General features: G+C 37.2%; 2 long non-coding RNA genes across 2 annotated transcripts; both read left to right on the top strand.

Annotated features, from left to right (window-relative positions):
• The first annotated feature begins 3328 nt into the window (after positions 1-3328).
• On the top strand, positions 3329-13124 carry LOC118763063. Its single transcript, XR_004998816.1, has 3 exons — positions 3329-3461; positions 10740-10909; positions 13037-13124. It is a non-coding gene; the product is annotated as an uncharacterized LOC118763063 (long non-coding RNA).
• A 678-nt stretch (positions 13125-13802) lies between these two features.
• On the top strand, positions 13803-16293 carry LOC118763064. The gene is made up of 2 exons (XR_004998817.1): positions 13803-13933; positions 16222-16293. It is a non-coding gene; the product is annotated as an uncharacterized LOC118763064 (long non-coding RNA).
• The last annotated feature ends 2236 nt before the right edge of the window (positions 16294-18529 follow it).

The following is an 18529-nucleotide window of genomic DNA, read 5'->3' as shown; positions in this document are numbered from 1 at the left end:
ATATATATATATATATATAATATATATATATTATATATATAATGAAATTATTGTATACAGTGCTCAGGTGCACCACAAAGTTAGAGGTTGTGAATCCAACTCACTAAGGGAAAATATCTATCCAATATACTGCCGGTAGAATACCCAATTATTAATACACAAGTGTTTTGTATTGCATTGCAATTACATTACTGAGTGTACTAAATGGGTGAAGGTAAAGAGATATCTTACCATTAATTTATATAGGAAATAAGAAAATGGAGTAGAAAAATAGGTGGTACATCAAATTTAGACATTAAATTATGTTAACTTATTTATTTATTAAACTGATAATTATAATAACATACATATAGCATATTATTCTTTGCATATAAGATACAAGATATAAAATATAGTAATATATAAAGGATACCAGTAATTCTTCTGAAAATTTTCATCAAAACTTTTGAGAAGGATTTTGAAAATTTCAATCAAGATTTTTGAAAAGGTTTCTGAAATTTCCATCAAAATTTTTGAAAAGCTTTTTGAAAATTATCATCAAAATTTTTAAGAAGTTTTTTGAAAATTTCCATCAAAATTTTTAAAAGGTTTTTTCAAAGTTTTAATAAAAATTTTTGAAAATTTTCATCAAAAGTTTTGAAAATTTTTCTCTAAATTTTCATCAAAATATTAGAAAGGTTTTTTGAAAATTTTCATCAAAATTTTTGAAAAGTTTTTTTGAAAATTTTCATCAAAATATTGGAAAATTTTTTGAAAATTTGCATCAAAATTTTAGAAAAGTTTTTTGAAAATTTTCGTCAAAATTTATCAAAATTTTCATCAAAATATGCTTGATTTAATTTGTGTGGGTTATAAACAATTGTCAGATAGAGAGGGTACGCGTTTGCTGGTGAAGATTCCAATACACATGTCCAACTCTCTCTCTCTCTCTCTCTCTCTCTCTCTCTCTCTCTCTCTCTTACTCTCTCTCTCTATCTCTCTTACTCTCTATCTCTATCTCTCTTACTCTCTCTCTTTCTCTCTCTCTCTTTCTCTCTCTCTCTTTCTCTCTCTCTCTTTCTCTCTCTCTCTTTCTCGCTCTCTCTTTCTCTCTCTCTCTTTCTCTCTCTCTTACTCTCTCTCTCTCTCTCTCTCTCTCTATCTATCTATCTCTCGATCTAACTATCTGTCTACGATCATATTGTGAAGATCTTTACACTCATCGTAACACAGTTTTGACTAATAAATTTATGGACATATACTGTAATACATTACAACAATAATAATGAAATTTTATCTATACCTTGATACAACCATGATACTAACGACAAAATTAGTCCTTCATATAAGTTAATAATTTGTTGTTGTTGTTGTTGTTATTGTTTCCAAGGTGACCCAGGGCCTCTCACATTCAAGCAACCGATTCTAAGTTTGCCATGTTTCAAAAGGTGACAGAAAAAAAGTAGAAAAAGGCTCTACTTACTGTTGTTGGTGGTGGTAGGAGTGGCTCCCTTGTGCTTTTGCACGGGTGTTTCCACAATGTTTTTATAAAGTTTCTTAGAGAAACTTCTCCCTAGCGATCCGACGTCGTTAGGGAATTTCTCTTTTATGTCACTGTATGTCTTTTGGTTAATTTTAATGGTGAGAATGTGTGCTGGTGGTGTGTTGTGTGTAGGTATTATAAAATCTGTAATGTTTGTACTTGTGTTGTCTTTTATATATGAAACGAGTTTTTCATTTTTTGTGTTTATGGCTGTAATCGAGTCTGTGTGTGTTGGTGTGTGGGGAAGTGGCAGTAGTGGTGTCGAAGGTGTTGTTGTTTGCTGTTGTGAGTGCGTGTTGTTGTTGTTGGGAAGCACTATTTGTTTGTGCTTCCCCTGTGTGTCTTTTTGCTTCTTCCTCCTCTTCTTCTTCGGAGGCACTGTGTGCCATTCACCTCTCTCGGTATCAGTGCTCGCACAATCCGAGCTGTCCTGATCCGGAAAGGGGATGGTTGTCGGGTCCGCTTCAGCAGCAGGGCGAAAAATTGTTGGTTCTGCTGGTAGCGGTGGTGTTGCTGTATCTGTTGGTGATGGTGACGGTGTCGGTGATTTTTCTTCCTTTTTTGTTGTCTTTCTTGGTGTTCGGGTTGGTGTTGGTTTTGTGGTTGTTGGAGGTGGTGTCGTTCGTCGTGGTGGTGGTGATGGTGTTGGTGGTGTGGCAGCCTTTGGTGTTTCGTGCTTTTGTTGTTTCTGTTGTTGTTGTTGTTGTTGTTGTCTTTTGTTGTTGTTGTTGCTGCTGCCTCTTGCCGTCTGCCTCCATTCTTTTCTTGTAAATGGGGCAGTCCATTTTTAGGTGGCTTTCGCTGCTGCAGAGGTAACATTTTGGCTTTCGCCCCTCCACAGCAACGTGCAGCCTGGTGCCGTCCGGCAAATTTACCGAGTCAGGTATGGCATTAATGTTTTCCTGCTGGATTTGTACCAGCAGTTGAACTTCTATACCTGACCAGTTTTTTTTCTCTATGCCTGTGGACTTGGAGAATAGTGGCGTTGTCCTCTTTGTCATAGAGGACAGCTGCCACTAGCCAAGGAATATTGAGTTCAGGCGGGACAAGGTCGATGCGGATTTTTATTACTCTTTGACCGAGATACGTTGGCACGAGTAACAAACTGTCCGTTTGCAAGGGCGAAATGGCATTCTTCCGTGCCTCTTTCTCTGTTGGAATCTCACTTCCACGGTTCCATACCGCTTGCCTTTTGTCACATAGCTCTTTTGCCCCCATATGGGCTTTAGAGCTATTTCGAGTTGTTGAGGTGTAGCATTTGTGATTTTTCTTTTGTTTTCTTTCGAAAATTCTGTAAATTATTGTCTTTCTTTGTTTCGTTGATGAGCTCTTGGGGAGTGTTTAAGAAAACACTATTTCCCTCTTTTCTCAACAAAACCTTCGAATTTTTAATCTCCTCCATCGTAACTTTTATTTCCTCAGAGATCTGCTTCGCAGCTGAGGCGAAATTGTTACGACGGAGTTCCATTGTTTTGGTGCTGGTGTTTGTTGTGTCAATGTCCTTTCTTCCCTCCTTCTCCGGTACTGGAGCACTGGTTCTGATTGATAAAATCGTGTTTGTTTACCGGGATTCGTGGGAAAGAATGTATGTTTGATAAAACCGCAGAATCTGATTACTACAAAACACAATCGAAGGATGTAGTTAAACTATGAACAGTGCTTATAAGTAATTATGTGTGCGTGTTAATATGTACGTTTATATATTCATACACACATACATATATATACTTGGATGCATGCATGCACAAACATAAATACATACATACATACATTCATACATACATACATACATACATACATACATACTCAGACACACATGCACACAAGTATGTATAGCAGTAAGAATATATTCCCGCATATAAAAATAAGAGATACGTAGGACACTTCAACAGTTGATCCTCGATAATCTACCACTAAACAACAACAATGAGACTTTCTAGTAAGTAAGATGGAATCTTTTAATCTTTCTTTCTCTTGACTTTCATCATATTTTCAGATCATGAACGTCTGCTGTAGTTTGTTTTTTAAATTTCCTTTTTATGTTGCTGTGTGTTAAACTTTGCTCTCTCCCAGTTCAGTAGCCCTACATTTGCTGAAAGCCATTCTAGCCATCATTAATCTGAATATTTTTGTTTCAGGTATAGCACATATAGGATTACTTTTGTTGTTGGTCTTTGAAACCTGGACTGCCCTGATCCAGTATGATTATTTCAAGTTGGTTTTTTTAAGTTTTATGCATTATTACTGTTAAATCTCATTGGGAATTGATATTGCGTTGTGAATGCTTTCCCAGTTGGCTACTAAATATATAGTTTATGTAAAAATCATAAACCTTTTCTTAGATCTGCCATGACTTTTACATATATACATAGATTTATTTTGGACCCAAACACTTCAAGGCATGAAGAATAAAATACTACGAAAAAAATACAATGAGACTGGATGCATTAAGAACAGTCACTGAATGCTGTCAAAAAATATTTTAACTCCACAAAACTGAAAATAGATGTTATATGCTATCTACGGTATAGAATATCCACATTTATCTAAAGTGAATTTATATCTATTACGAATACTTGTTTAACCTTTTTTTAAAAATAAAATCTTAAATGGAAGCTGACTTTATCATCACAATCTATCCTTCGTTTCAGATGTATGTATTGGCATATTTTGCGAGAAATAGCGAGGTTCCTTTCTATAACATTTTACATCGTTCAACCTACACAAGTTAATGTAAGAAAAACAAAATAAGAATTTTGAAAGAAGTATCTATAAAACTAGTTTTTAAACATTCAATCGCTATGGGAGTCTACCAGAATATAATAATAATCAAAGAGGTCCATAGATAAGACAAATACACGAGTCTGTTCTCATAAATGAGACATTATCAAAATTGAATAGAAAATTTACATAAGAGGTTGTAGATCTTCAACACCAATGTTACCAAGTGGGTTATATGCATTCTGCATATAACCCCGCTGTTCTCAAACTTTTTGTGTCCGGGACCCACTTTTCATACCCCCAATAATTCCGGGGCCCACTGGAATGAAGACCTAATTAGCACTATTGATTTAATATAAGTTGCTAATTTTGTGTTGCCTTGAAAAGATTAATGTAGAGAAAGACGTACAAATCCGGCATACTGCATAAATCCTTCTGTCCCTAAAGAGTTAAATTTTTATCTCTTTTATAGAAATTTCGAATTTTTACAAAAGCTTGCAGGTGGCCCGGATTTGAAACAAATTTAACCCCTCTTTCGCGTAGTCCAACGTACCTATTTATACCAATTTATCTGGACTCTTATTTACTTGTTCTTGTAAGTGATTATAACCTTTTTAGAGGTGACGAACCCTAATCACGCCCACCGACCACTAACCCAAACTTTATCCAATCCACCGACCAATTACCGGACCCCTTACATATCTTCATATCGTGGTTCAGCTTAAGTTGTAAATCACCTCTCTTTTCAATTTGTCGTACATTTCTTTTAGTTGTGGGAATATGATTTGATGCAGAAAATCCAGCTTCAATCAAACACGTTGTAGAAAACCATTAAAGAAAGGGCACCACCTTTTTAAGAGGACGGGAAATGAAGATTTCACTTCCAACCATACCATCAATCCTTCTTTTTGGGGTCTCCCCATCAAAATATTGTTTTCTTTAAGTTCGACCAAATCTGCGGCAATGATAGTATCGATGCTACCCTCCCTTAAAACATCAAAATGAGCATCATCAGAAATCCACTTAGTGGGTTTTATTTCGATGACATCCTTAAACCATCGATTGATACCTTCTCTTAAGCTTTCCAAATGATTTGTACAGTTTGCAATGACAACGGAGGAAGAAGAGGCCTTTGCTAAGTTGCCAAAGAACATGAACCCCTCTTCTGAAGGTGCAGCTGCCAAAGGTTTTATTCAGTTGGTTGACATGCAAAAACAGATCAACCAAATAGAAAATTTTAGCCTTTGTGTCATCTTCACTCATGGCTGAAAATAGGTCATCTGTTTCTTTGTGCAGGCTTGTGATTTCATAAGGTTGACAAAGGAAAGAACCATGCTCTACATTTCAGTTAGACGAAGAAGGGAATCACCTTTGGAAAGCCATCGAACCTCGCATAGTTTGTGAAAAATAGTTTGTGAAAAATTCAGTCGTGAAAGCTGAAACAGCAACCTGTAATGCCATCTCCATATCGCCACCGAGGAATTTTGCAGCTAGATGTTCCTGATGAATGATTCAATGAATGGACAAGTGCGGAGCAACTTCTTTGAATTTTGCTGTGCAACCATTGTGTTCGCCGGTCATCGCACAAGCACCATCTGTCGCGATTTGAAAAAGGTTTTCCAGAGGAATTCCTTTCTGTTGAAGATATCTGTGAACAGATATCTTCAAATAGTTTCACTTTTTGTATCCGGCAGTCTCTTCATGAAGAGCATTTCTTCCAGCATCTTTTTTCCTCAACACATCGAACATACGCCAATAGCACTGAGGAGTTCCTAATGGTTGTCTCGTCGATTTGGAAAGATAACTTCGAGAGTCTTAGTGCCTCAACCAGTTGTTAGTCGAGGTTTTCTGCCATCTCATCTTGTCTGTGCTTGACAGTATCATCGAAAGGGGGACTTTTTGTAAGACGGTTACGGCGTTTTGTCCAAGGAGTTCACTTGCATAGCTGGTTTCACTAAACTTTCACCAATTGTATGTGGCTTACCCGCTTTCGCGATCAATTGGCTTACCAAGCAGCTCACTTTAAGTATATTTTTGGTTTTTTCATTTGCTCTTTTCGTAAACAACTGATGTGGTTGTGGTTTGTTCTTCTGTCGTTGCTCGGCTTTCTTCTCAAAATAATTGCGTTCTTTGCCTACGGAACCAGGATGCTGTACTTACTGATGTCTAAGGATCTTCGATTTCTTCATGGATTCATTTGTCATTATCAACCCACATTCAATACATCGAGGCTTATCCGAGTTATCACTTGAAGGCAAAAAAAGCAAGTAGTAAAAGCTCTTGTTGGTAATTGCGTGTAAACGGCCTTTTATTAGAGCTTCTTGAAGTAATGGTAGGAAGTTGATAACTACAAAAAATAGAACGAAAATCAGAAAAAATTTGTGAGAAAAGAAATCACTGCCACATTGAGGACAGAAAACGTAGATATAGAGTCCAAAAACTGAATTCTGATAACTTTTAAATGTAGTATTGTTATTGCTCGGGAACTAAATCCAGGCAAAGATAAAAAAAACCCTATTCAATGGAAATAAGTATTTGAAAGTCAATAAAATAACATTATCGATTGATTTTGCCATATTATATTTCGTGTTATGCCACATATATTCAAAAAACCTTACTTATAATGCAGTAAAATTGCTCCTTTCAAATTCAAACGGTCTATACAAGGAGCAATATGAGCCTGAGCAGAATGTCTCGATTAATGTTTTAATTAACGTTTTCAACTTTAATAGGCTTGCAAAACTATTGGACAGTTAACATGCAATCACTCACCTTCAAACCCAGGTACGCACGTATAAGCACATTGATCAACAGCCTGAGGTATTTGCTCTGGCAAGCCGCAGCCGACGCCAACAGTAACTAAGGTCACGTCTAGGCGTGCACACTGAGTGCAAGCTCCTATATAAGCGCACCTTATACACACATCAAAAATTAGGGGGCTCACAGAACCCACTTTGAGAACCACTAATATAACCTATACATATAAATACGTGTAAATATCAACAGTTTCATACACATCCATACATATTCACGCACACGCGCACGCATGCATATATGTAAGCATAGGAGGTACTGATAAGATAGAAGAAAGAATAACAGCAGGATACGAAGAAATCCATAAACATTAAATAATTTAGCTATGAAAAACTCCTATACACAGCCATACAGGACTATTCACATCCACGCGCGCAGGGACGGGCACGGACAGGTACGCAATGCGTAAACGCACACACACACACACACACACACATACATACACACACACACACATAGGGGAACACAAGAACACACAACCACGTAAACTCTCACACCACGCATACGCATGTGCACACACGCACACACACACTCACACGTACACAGAAACACACTCACATGTACACAGGAACACATGCAGACATACAAGAACGCACATATACAAGAGCGCATAAACGCAAGCATACACAGAGATACACATAAACACATACGCAAGCATACACAGAGATACACATACACACATACGCTGGAATACTCTTACGTAAGCAAACACTCGCACATTCACACACACATAAAAACATACGCACTCACAAAACTGACTCAAACACACGAACACACACTCTAGACTACACAGTCGTGCGCGCACACACATACTCACACCCACGGACATGTGCGCGTGCAGATACCCACCTAAAGATCTACACTCTACACCCATAAATCTTTACAGGGTGACAAGCGAATCCCAGTAGATCTGAGACCGAACTTGCTTTGAATACAAGGCTAAACCCTTAAGGAGATGTCGGTTGGTTTATCAACACACATGCACGCACACACACACAGCACCAATACACAAACGCACACATACACACTCTCACACATACAAGCAGTCAAGCGGGTGTACACGCACAACCACACACACGAGTGCATGCCCGCCCCCTCTATCTACACACAGACTTTTCGTTTACTTTCAGCTTTACATCCTCTTTTAAGCAACCACACAAGCGAGTATGCAAGAACACAGGCATAAGGTCAATTATCAGACAAATTCACAGCAAACCCAGGAGAGAGAGGAGAAGTCTCTAAGTCACTAAAATGGTCGGAAATGATGACGGAAAAACAACTGATTGATTGTTTATCCAGCATAATAAACAAACAATCGATTAGTTAGCTGACCAGATGTTTAACCAATTGATTAACAATAACGAAGTGGCATTGAACTAGTATGAGTATTATTATCCCTATTGTCGTAATGACCCACCCCAAGACACAACACGATATATATATATATATATATATATATATATATATATATATATATATATATATATATATATATATGTATATTCATTAATTACTGGTGAAGGTTGGTTTAAAGGGTTACCCTGGAATTTCTCGCCATAAAGAGTACCTTTCTGATATATTTTCAGACCCTAGGACCTGTTAGCATATGGCTTCTTTAAAATATGGAGTGCGAAACGATACAGATGTAAACAATGGGAATTATCTCCCTTTGGTGCTGATCATCGGCTTCCGTCTGTGTCGTCCTCCTTCACTCACGCTACCTGTCGGCTAGGAGGCTAAAAGGTAGGGTACTCTCATCAGCAATCAATTTCCAGCTGTGGTGTAATTATCGCTAATACTGCTATTATCGTTATTATGCGGGTCCAAAAACGCTAATAGGAATCTCCTGAAATGCAAGCAGGGACTGAAAATATCCGTTCTGGAGTTCGGTATGGTCCATGGTACGTGCGAGTTTTTCAGGACTTTCATGCGTTCGGTTATGCATAGCTTGCAGCGTTTCGTTACATTTTTGTACGGACCCGGACGGTGGAGGATTTTCCATGATACCGAGTATGGAATCCCATCTTCATTCAGTTGCCAGATATGGCTGGCCAGCAATGTTACATATCTCATTTCCGGGACTCTGAAGGAGGATCTATTGCTGGAAAGAAATTCCCGTGCATCCAATGTATTTCCTTGGACGTGTGGTGTCGGTGTCATGCCGACTTTCGCTGCTGTATTTGCTGCTACCGCTGCTGCTGTCGATGCTGCAGTTGTGGTTGTAGTTACCGATATTGTGGCTGCTGTCGGTGCCGCTATTGATGTTGCTGCTGGTGCTACCAATGGTGTTGATTCTAGTGGTGCTGGAGCTGGGGCTGTTGGTGGTGGTGCTACTGGAGATTGCGGTTGCTTCGATAGTCTTACTGCTCCCGCGTATGTTGCCGGTAGTGCCTGTGTTGGTGTTATTAAGCCTGCCGATGTTGGTGTTGCTACCGTTGTTGTTGCTGCTGCTGCTGTTACCGCTGTCAATGTTGTTGCTAAATATAACGAAACGCTGCTATAACTGAAGGAGGACGACATAGCCGGAAGCCGATGGCCAGCACCAAAGAGGGATAATACTCATTGCTTATATCTATATCGCTTCCCTTTCCATATTTTAAAGAAGCCATATGCCAACAGGCCTTAGGGTCTGAAGATACGCCATAAAGTTACCCTTTATGGCGAGACATCCAGGGTAACCATATAAACCAGCCTTCATCAGTAATTAATATAGATTGCTCTACTTCCTAGAGTGTGCATCTCCGGATTTATATTTTTCTCAAAAAACTATCTCATATATATGTGGAGGTGGGTGTCTCAGAGGCGACTCCAGGTCATCAAGGTCACTCGGGCTCGTCACAGATTTTGCATAAGATACATGCCTGCTCGAAGAATTTCATGTTTTTTCCACTTTCTTTCTAGCCTCAAATTGCTTATTTGTTATATCTAGCACTATGTCTGTCTCCATTTCTAAGTTAAGGGTTTAAAATAAGGCAGCCCTGCAAAACACAGCTGGTCTTTGCACACAGACGCACAGAATCTTTTCTAGTCTAGGCAGGAGGCCCGAAATTTTGGGGTCATATTTAAATTTATTTTTATATTTATCTATTTGTTTCCTAATTATAATATATTGTATATGATATATTCACAAATATTCAAAATCTACCAATCAAATAAAATCTCAATACGTAACTTTTAACTTTTAACCTGCCAATATTATACATTTCCCTCAAAAGTTGCGTTACCTCTTTTTGAACCATGACGAAGTCCTACCACATATACCTTGAATATGGCAACTTCCTTAGCATTAAACGATATGCTTGTAGATTCCCATCAGTTCGGTGGTACAACTGAAACATAAATGTAGGTTCTCTTTTCTATTTTCATTTTAATTTATTTTTCTTCAAGCTTTCAATTTCCAATCAATTTATTTATTTATGTTTTTTAAAAAAAAAACGCTATCTTTTTATAACATGCAAATAAATCAGTAATTACATCCATTTATTCTCCATTTTCTTCTTATTTTCCCTAAACGTGTGAGTGTGTGTGTGTGTGTGTGTGTGTGGTGTGTGTGTGTGTGTGTGTGTGTGTGTGTGTGTGTGTAGATGGCTAGATAGATGTACATACATGCATATATACATATACACAGTCATATATATATATATATATATATATATATATATATATATATATATATTTACAGTTGTCTTTTTACTTGTGTTGGTCACTGCCTACTGCCAGTTCGATCCCTGTGAAGGCTTTGATGTACAGCAAACACTTACCAAAATAAAAGGAATTCTAGAGAATGGACTTGGGAATAAACTTGAAAAATTCTTCAAACTCAAGTTGCTCCTTTTCCCGGAAAGTGGGAAGGTATGTAAAATGTCTTGTTTATCTCTCTCCCTGAATGGGCTTTTGATCAAAAATCCTAAATCTCAGATATGTAACAAACGTTTTGTTTCGGTACTGCTGTGTACGATTGAACATATCTATTTGTGCATCAGCCAATACTTTGCGCTATGATAATAGCAACCAACACGTTTATACAATATTCTTGTGGATATAAGGCGGCGAGCTGGCAGAAACGTTAGCACGCCGGGCGAAATGCGTGGCCGTATTTCGTCTGCTGTTATGTTCTGAGTTCAAATTCCGCCGAGGTCGACTTTGCCTTTCATCCTTTCGGGGTCGATAAATTAAGTACCAGTTATGCACTGGGGTCGATGTAATCGACTTAATCCGTTTGTCTGTCCTTGTTTGTCCCCTCTGTGTTCAGCCCCTTGGGGGTAGTAAAGTAATAGAAATAGGTATTTCGTCTGTCTTTACGTTCTGAGTTTAAATTCCGCCAAGGTCAACTTTGCTTTTCATGCTTTCGGGGTCGCTAAATTAAGTATCAGTTGCGTACTGGGATCGATCTAACCGACTGGCCCCCTCCCCAGAAATTTCGGGTCTTGTGCCTAGAGTAGAAAATATTATTCTGGTGGATATAAAAACAAACAGCAATTATACATGCTTGATTTAATTTGTGTGGGTTATAAACAATTGTCAGATAGAGAGTACGCGTTTCCTGGTGAAGATTCCAATACACACGTCCAACTCTCTCTCTCTCTCTCTCTATCTCCCTTACTCTCTCTATCTCTCTTACTCTCTCTCTCTCTTTCTATCTCTCTTACTCTCTCTCTCTCTCTCTCTCTCTCTCTTTCTATCTCTCGATCTAACTATCTGTCTACGATCATATTGTGAAGATCTTTACACTCATCGTAACACAGTTTTGACTAATAAATTTATGGACATATTCTGTAATACATTACAACAATAATACTGAAATTTTATCTATACCTTGATACAACCATGATACTAACGACAAAATTAGTCCTTCATATAAGTTAAGAATTTGTTGTTGTTGTTGTTATTGTTATTGTTATTCTTTAACCTAAGAATAGTAACAGCAAAAAGTAATTAGATAAAATTTGAGGAAATGGTAAAGGTTGAGATGGTAAATAATTATGATGTGAATAAAGTACAGAATTCAAGAAGATTGAATTCTGTACTTTATACAGAAGAGAACAATTGATCAAGCAATAGAATGTAAAGATCCAGTATGGAAGACTTAGCCTTAGATACTGTTTGAACTTTCAAATGCATTTCCAGAGAACTGTTCCAATTTTCATATATTCGGATTACTAAGTGCGTTAGTGTGGCTGTCGTATTTATTTTAAATGTTGTAGGAGTTGTATCTCTCTCTATATATATGTCTGGAATTGTTAGTGGTAACAGGAGATTGAAAATAAAGTCTTTTCTGATTTCAATACGAAAAACAAATGCTTATTCTGTCTTAATCGCAGCATTTTCTTTTGCAATGCTTCCAATTGATGATACTACGTCGCATTAACTATCTTTCCTCCAGAGTATCAAACCACAATACAAGCTATATTATCCTGTACCAGTCCTCTTCAGTAATAAAACCCATTTCTCTTGGGTCTGTTCCTTTTTATGTATTGCATATCAATTTTGAAATTACACGAAAATATATTAAGTAAAACATAAAGAGGTGATTTTCTTCGATCACAAAAATAAAATTATCGATAAAAAAAAGCTTAGCACATCATAGACACCTACAAAAGAACAACTTCAGACATATCATAGCACCACAAAAATATATATATCCAAATATATTTTGAAACAAATAGTACTATATAAAACCTTGCAATAGGTCATTTTCGTTTAAAGAAAAATGCTTAGATATATCCGGCATATTGGCTACAAAGTTACCTTTACGTTCGCACGTCTGTGTGTGTGTGTGCGTCTGTGCATGTGTATGCGTCTGTGTCTGTATGTGCGTCTGTGCGTGTGTGTGCGTGTGTCTGTGCGTGTGTCTGTGCGTGTGTATGTGCGTCTGTGCGTGCGTCTGTGCGCACGCCCGTATTTGCACCTGTGTATGAGTGCATGAGTTTGTATACAGTAACAATTTTCAACATATCTTCCTTACTTTTTCTATCTAAGTTTGAAATCGATGGAACACCGCTGGTAATTACCTTCTATGCAGACAACTGTGAAGCGAAGATTGTTGGAAAACGAAGTCCATCTAGGTCTTATTCGGAGATTATTGGAAAACGAAGTCCATCTAGGTCTTATTCGGAGATTATTGGAAAACGAAGTCCATCTAAGTCTTATTCGGAGATTATTGGAAAACGAAGTCCATCTAAGTCTTATTCGGAGATTATTGGAAAACGAAGTCCATCTAAGTCTTATTCGGAGATTATTGGAAAACGAAGTCCATCTAAGTCTTATTCGGAGATTATTGGAAAACGAAGTCCATCTAAGTCTTATTCGGAGATTATTGGAAAACGAAGTCCATCTAAGTCTTATTCGGAGATTATTGGAAAACGAAGTCCATCTAAGTCTTATTCGGAGATTATTGGAAAACGAAGTCCATCTAAGTCTTATTCGGAGATTATTGGAAAACGAAGTCCATCTAAGTCTTATTCGGAGATTATTGGAAAACGAAGTCCATCTAAGTCTTATTCGGAGATTATTGGAAAACGAAGTCCATCTAAGTCTTATTCGGAGATTATTGGAAAACGAAGTCCATCTAAGTCTTATTCGGAGATTATGGAAAACGAAGTCCATCTAAGTCTTATTCGGAGATTATTGGAAAACGAAGTCCATCTAAGTCTTATTCGGAGATTATTGGAAAACGAAGTCCATCTAAGTCTTATTCGGAGATTATTGGAAAACGAAGTCCATCTAAGTCTTATTCGAGATTATTGGAAAACGAAGTCATCTAAGTCTTATTCGGAGATATTGGAAAACGAAGTCCATCTAAGTCTTATTCGGAGATTTTTGGAAAACGAAGTCCATCTAAGTCTTATTCGGAGATTATTGGAAAACGAAGTCCATGTAAGTCTTATTTGGTTTATTGCGAATTATTAGATACACATGTAATTTTATAATTGGTAACATGCATGCATAGCAAGAGATATCATTTGATGCAGTTCTGTCTACATCTCCCTATCTACCTATTTCTCTCTCCGCTACACAAATACACAACCGCACGCCCACTCGTGCGCGCGCGCGCACACACGCACACACACACACACACACACACACACACACACACACACACTGACGCAAACACTGATTTGCACACACACACTGACATGCACTGACACGCACACACACAGAGGGAGAGAGAGAAACAGATTGACACCCAGAATACAAGCTAATTCAGAATACCTGAAATATATGTCGTACTCAATTGCCTTAGCTTTAGCGTTTAAAAAAGATATTAAAACCTACCTGCTTTTCTAAAGCAAGCAGGGAAAAGTACTGGGAATCTTCTTATGGATATGTTTCGGAATGATTGGCCCTCTTCAGAAGTGTACTAAGATTCGTTGGCTACCTAGAAAACTTTGAATCGAAATCGCTATCACAGTAGCTTTCAAAAGTATAACATTAACAGTCGTTTTGATTTGCACGTTGCTCATGTCAATTCACCTGAAAATGAGTATAAGACCAATTGTAGAGAAGAGCCCTCTTCATCGAACTGTCTCATCTAGAGTCAAGTTGAAAGGGCCGAGAATGTGTGTAAATCTCCTTGTGATTACATAGGCAACAGAAACAGTTAGCGAAACCATAATACATGTTAACATGTCGTGCTCAATTGTGAATGGCAGCGAAGGTTTACGACTATAAATATATGGTGGGAACATATATTCTGTATGTATGCTAAACCACAGATGCCAGCCTATACATATTTTATTTTAGTTTGTGTTCTTTGATTCATTGGAGAGCTGAAACATCGCTTTCAGTGTAAAATGTTTTTCCTTCGTATCGTCTCTATTCACATATTATGGGCCAAATATTTTTGTTAGCTTTGTTAATATATGTGAGATTTTTAGATAATGGAGCTAAGAACTAGGAGCTATTCTCTGCTTTGGTTGAGGCGTATTGGATAAAGACGGCTGACGCAAAAAACTGGTGTAAAATGCTTCTCTATATCTTTTGAAGTCCTCAGAAATGTTTGATCAGTTTACGCAAACATTTCGTGAAGCCGTTGTATATTTGAAGGCATCCAAATACCCAGGTAAACGAAAGAGTTTTGAATTCTCTTCACGTCTTGGATATGGTTCATTCGTTGGAGTTCCTTTTTACGTAACAGAGAGGATGGTATCGCGAAATTAAAAGACGTGATATTCGCATTCTTCCAACTGTAATGAGCATCTATCTGTTGGCGCGCATAATTGTCGTCTGTTTTGACCACCAGCATTGTTATAGGAGAATGCCATGCAGCATCTGTTCCAGTTCACTGGATTCTCAAGGCACCGTCCATATGACACCACTGCTGCTAAATAGCTTCGATGGCGAGGAAAGGGGAGACTTGCATTCATCGGCATCTGCTAGATCTTTGTAAAAGAAAAATAATTAATTTGTGCATTAAGGTGCAATTTTCTAACTGCAGATACTCCGACTATGTAGTCCTATATAGAAGAGATGAGGAATTATGTACATTATTTAAATTTTTACATTCGACGGATATTTGTCCTCAACTTGTTTGTTGTTAACACAACGTTTCGGCTGATATACCCTCCAGCCTTCTTCAGGTGTCTTGGGGAAATTTCGAACCTGGGTTCTCATTCCTAAGGTATTATCATTATTATTATTATTATTATTATTATTGTTCAGGTCATTTATTGGAATCGAGTTCGGAATCTTGGGGTTAGTAGCCCGCGCTCTTAACTACTACGCTATATGCCCGTGGACAATTATGGAGTGAATTTTAGGCGTTATAGGTCTAAAATTTTTCTATCCTTCCTTAATACTGGTTCCCATATGCTGCTCATATCTGCACTCGCTCTGCTTAGGAGGTTGTTGAGCTGCTTCTTTTAGTTTTTGTATTTTCCAGTGGTGTTCTCTGTCTATTATTTTAACTTCTCCCTTCGTTGTGGTTGGTGTAATGTAACTGAGACTGAAGGCAGCGACTAAAGGGAAAGGATGAGGTCGAGGTATTTGGAAATGTGTTCTGTGGGGCAGTTACAGGTGGAAACTATGGAGCGGCCGGGGTTGTTGAATTTGTGAACTGATTCCTATATTCGTTGTTTTCTGAGAATCACTTACTTGCAACTGTTATACGTATATGTATATGTGCATGTATATCTAAACATATATAACATTTTGTCAACTTTCAGTTGAAGTGAGATGTCCAGCTGATGTGACTGAAATCACTACACTAACCAGACGTCACTGTGTAAAGTCAAGTCCGAAAAGCGCCGTGCAGTGTGCTACCAAACTGGTACTCGAAGAAATTCAGAAGAACATTGAAACTGGCAAAATCCATGGCGTATAACATAGATTCACACACACGAAGTGTTATATATATATATATATATATATATATATATATATATATATATATATATATATATATATATATATATATATATATATAATATATATATATAATTTTTTTAGAAAAACATAAATCCGGAGAAGAGGACACTTTAAGAAGTAGAGCAGTCTATATTAATTACGGGTGAAGGTCGGTTTATAGGCTTATCTTGGGTTTATCAGGTTACCCTGGAGATAATTCCCATTGATTATATCCGTATCGTTTCCCTCTCCATACTTTAAAGAGACCATGGGCCAACAGGTTCTAGAGTCAGAAGATACGCTATAAAGGTACTTTTTATGGCAAGAAACCCAAGATAACTCTATAAACTGGCCTAAACCAATAATATATAATATATATATATATATATATATATATATATATATATATATTCTCACCTAAACCACCAGCTACAAATAAGTAATAAAATAATTTTATCAGCAATCTCTTATTGCCTTTTATTTGTCTTTTCAAAAGCTATTAAACAGTGTATGCGTGTGCGGTGGGGTGTGTGTAAGAGTGTGTGTGCCGGTGTGTAACTACATGTGTGTGTATTGTTTACATGTGTTGGTGGATTCGTACGCAGTGCTTCTTCGCTCTTTCGAAATCATTAAGAGCATCGATATGCTATGCAGTCTGTTTTAAACATGTATAACATATGACAAGTATATTTACATTTACTTAAACACTTTAATGATAGTTACACGAGGTGGGAAATATAAATATCATACTTTAGAGCCCATGCTAGCAGCTAGTGCACTTATCTGTTGTTCAGCCTAACCTCTTAGTTTCTGAGTTTGTCAATCTGTCTATATGTCTATGTGTCTGTGTTTGTATATGTGCATGTAAGTATATCTATCTATCTATCTATCTATCTATCTATCTATATATATATATATATATATATATATATATATATATATATATATATCTATTCAACTATCTATCTATTCATCTATCTATCTATCTATCTATCTATCTATCTATCTATCTATCTATCTATCTGTCTGTCTATCTATCTGTTTTTCTTTCTTTCTTTCTGTCCTTTCATCTTTCTATCTAGCCAGCAAGCTATCCAGTCTCTCTGCCTGTCTCTGCCTCTTTCTCTATATGTTTATCTGTATCTGTCTCCAAGCACAAAGCCAAGACACATGTAATTCGTACGGTTATGTCGTGAAAGTACGCAGTAAGAATATGAGTAATTTACCATGTGCAGTGGTAACGAACCGGGACATAACAGGCCTAGATTCTACTGTCTGTGACGCAAGAAATATTCTAAGGAAATAGAAAAGAAGATAGCACTACGTACAATATAAGCCTGACACCCAACGACAGTATAACCCAAGAAAAACAGATAATGAAGAAGCAGTGTATGAAGGAAGTTATTAAAGCTATCATCTATTTTTCCAACTTACAAAAATAGCTGACTTTGAGTCCTTGTTGATTGTGTTCGTTAAAAAAAGAGAGACAGCAACTAAATACTCTCAATAAATTACGTTTTGTATAACGGTTTTTATAACAAAATTAGCGCTTTCATACATAGTGTACTCATCAGATTTCAAATGTGTTTAACTGACAGTCGAGTTCTTGACAACCTTAGTACTTTATAGAACGCTACAACCAGCTGAATTTTTAGAATACCTTTTTGACCTATCCGCATGCTCTTAAGCATCACGGTTTGCCAGGAGTACCGATATATAATCTAACTTGTTTATATTTATCAATCGACATCATTAACTGGGTGTTATATTATTGCTGTTATTTCTGTTCAGAACAGGTTTGAACATTTTAATAAACCGTTTTTCTTTCATCTTTCTTCCAACCTCACTTATGTCATGTAGTTTGTGGAAAGGAAAAATTAGAAACACGTCTATATGTTCGTTGAATGGAATTTGACGAACATTGGTGTTTCGGACTTGTTGTCTGTTGACTCGTGAGCGTTGCTATAAGGCATTTCCTGTCTCGCCTGTATATAATTCCTCACAATTCGGGCTTTTAATGCAGATCAAATTTTGCTTCTGACGTTCATATCTGCATTTGCAAATATCTGTCCATTTTTTGTTCTACCTGTATGCATGTATTGACACGTTTGATTAGTTATTATGTTT

The sequence above is a fragment of the Octopus sinensis genome, linkage group LG4 (genome assembly GCF_006345805.1).
Source record: "Octopus sinensis linkage group LG4, ASM634580v1, whole genome shotgun sequence".
Lineage (NCBI taxonomy): Eukaryota > Metazoa > Mollusca > Cephalopoda > Octopoda > Octopodidae > Octopus > Octopus sinensis.
The sequence above is the reverse complement of the archived record's forward strand: the minus strand, read 5'-3'. Positions and strand labels throughout refer to the sequence as shown.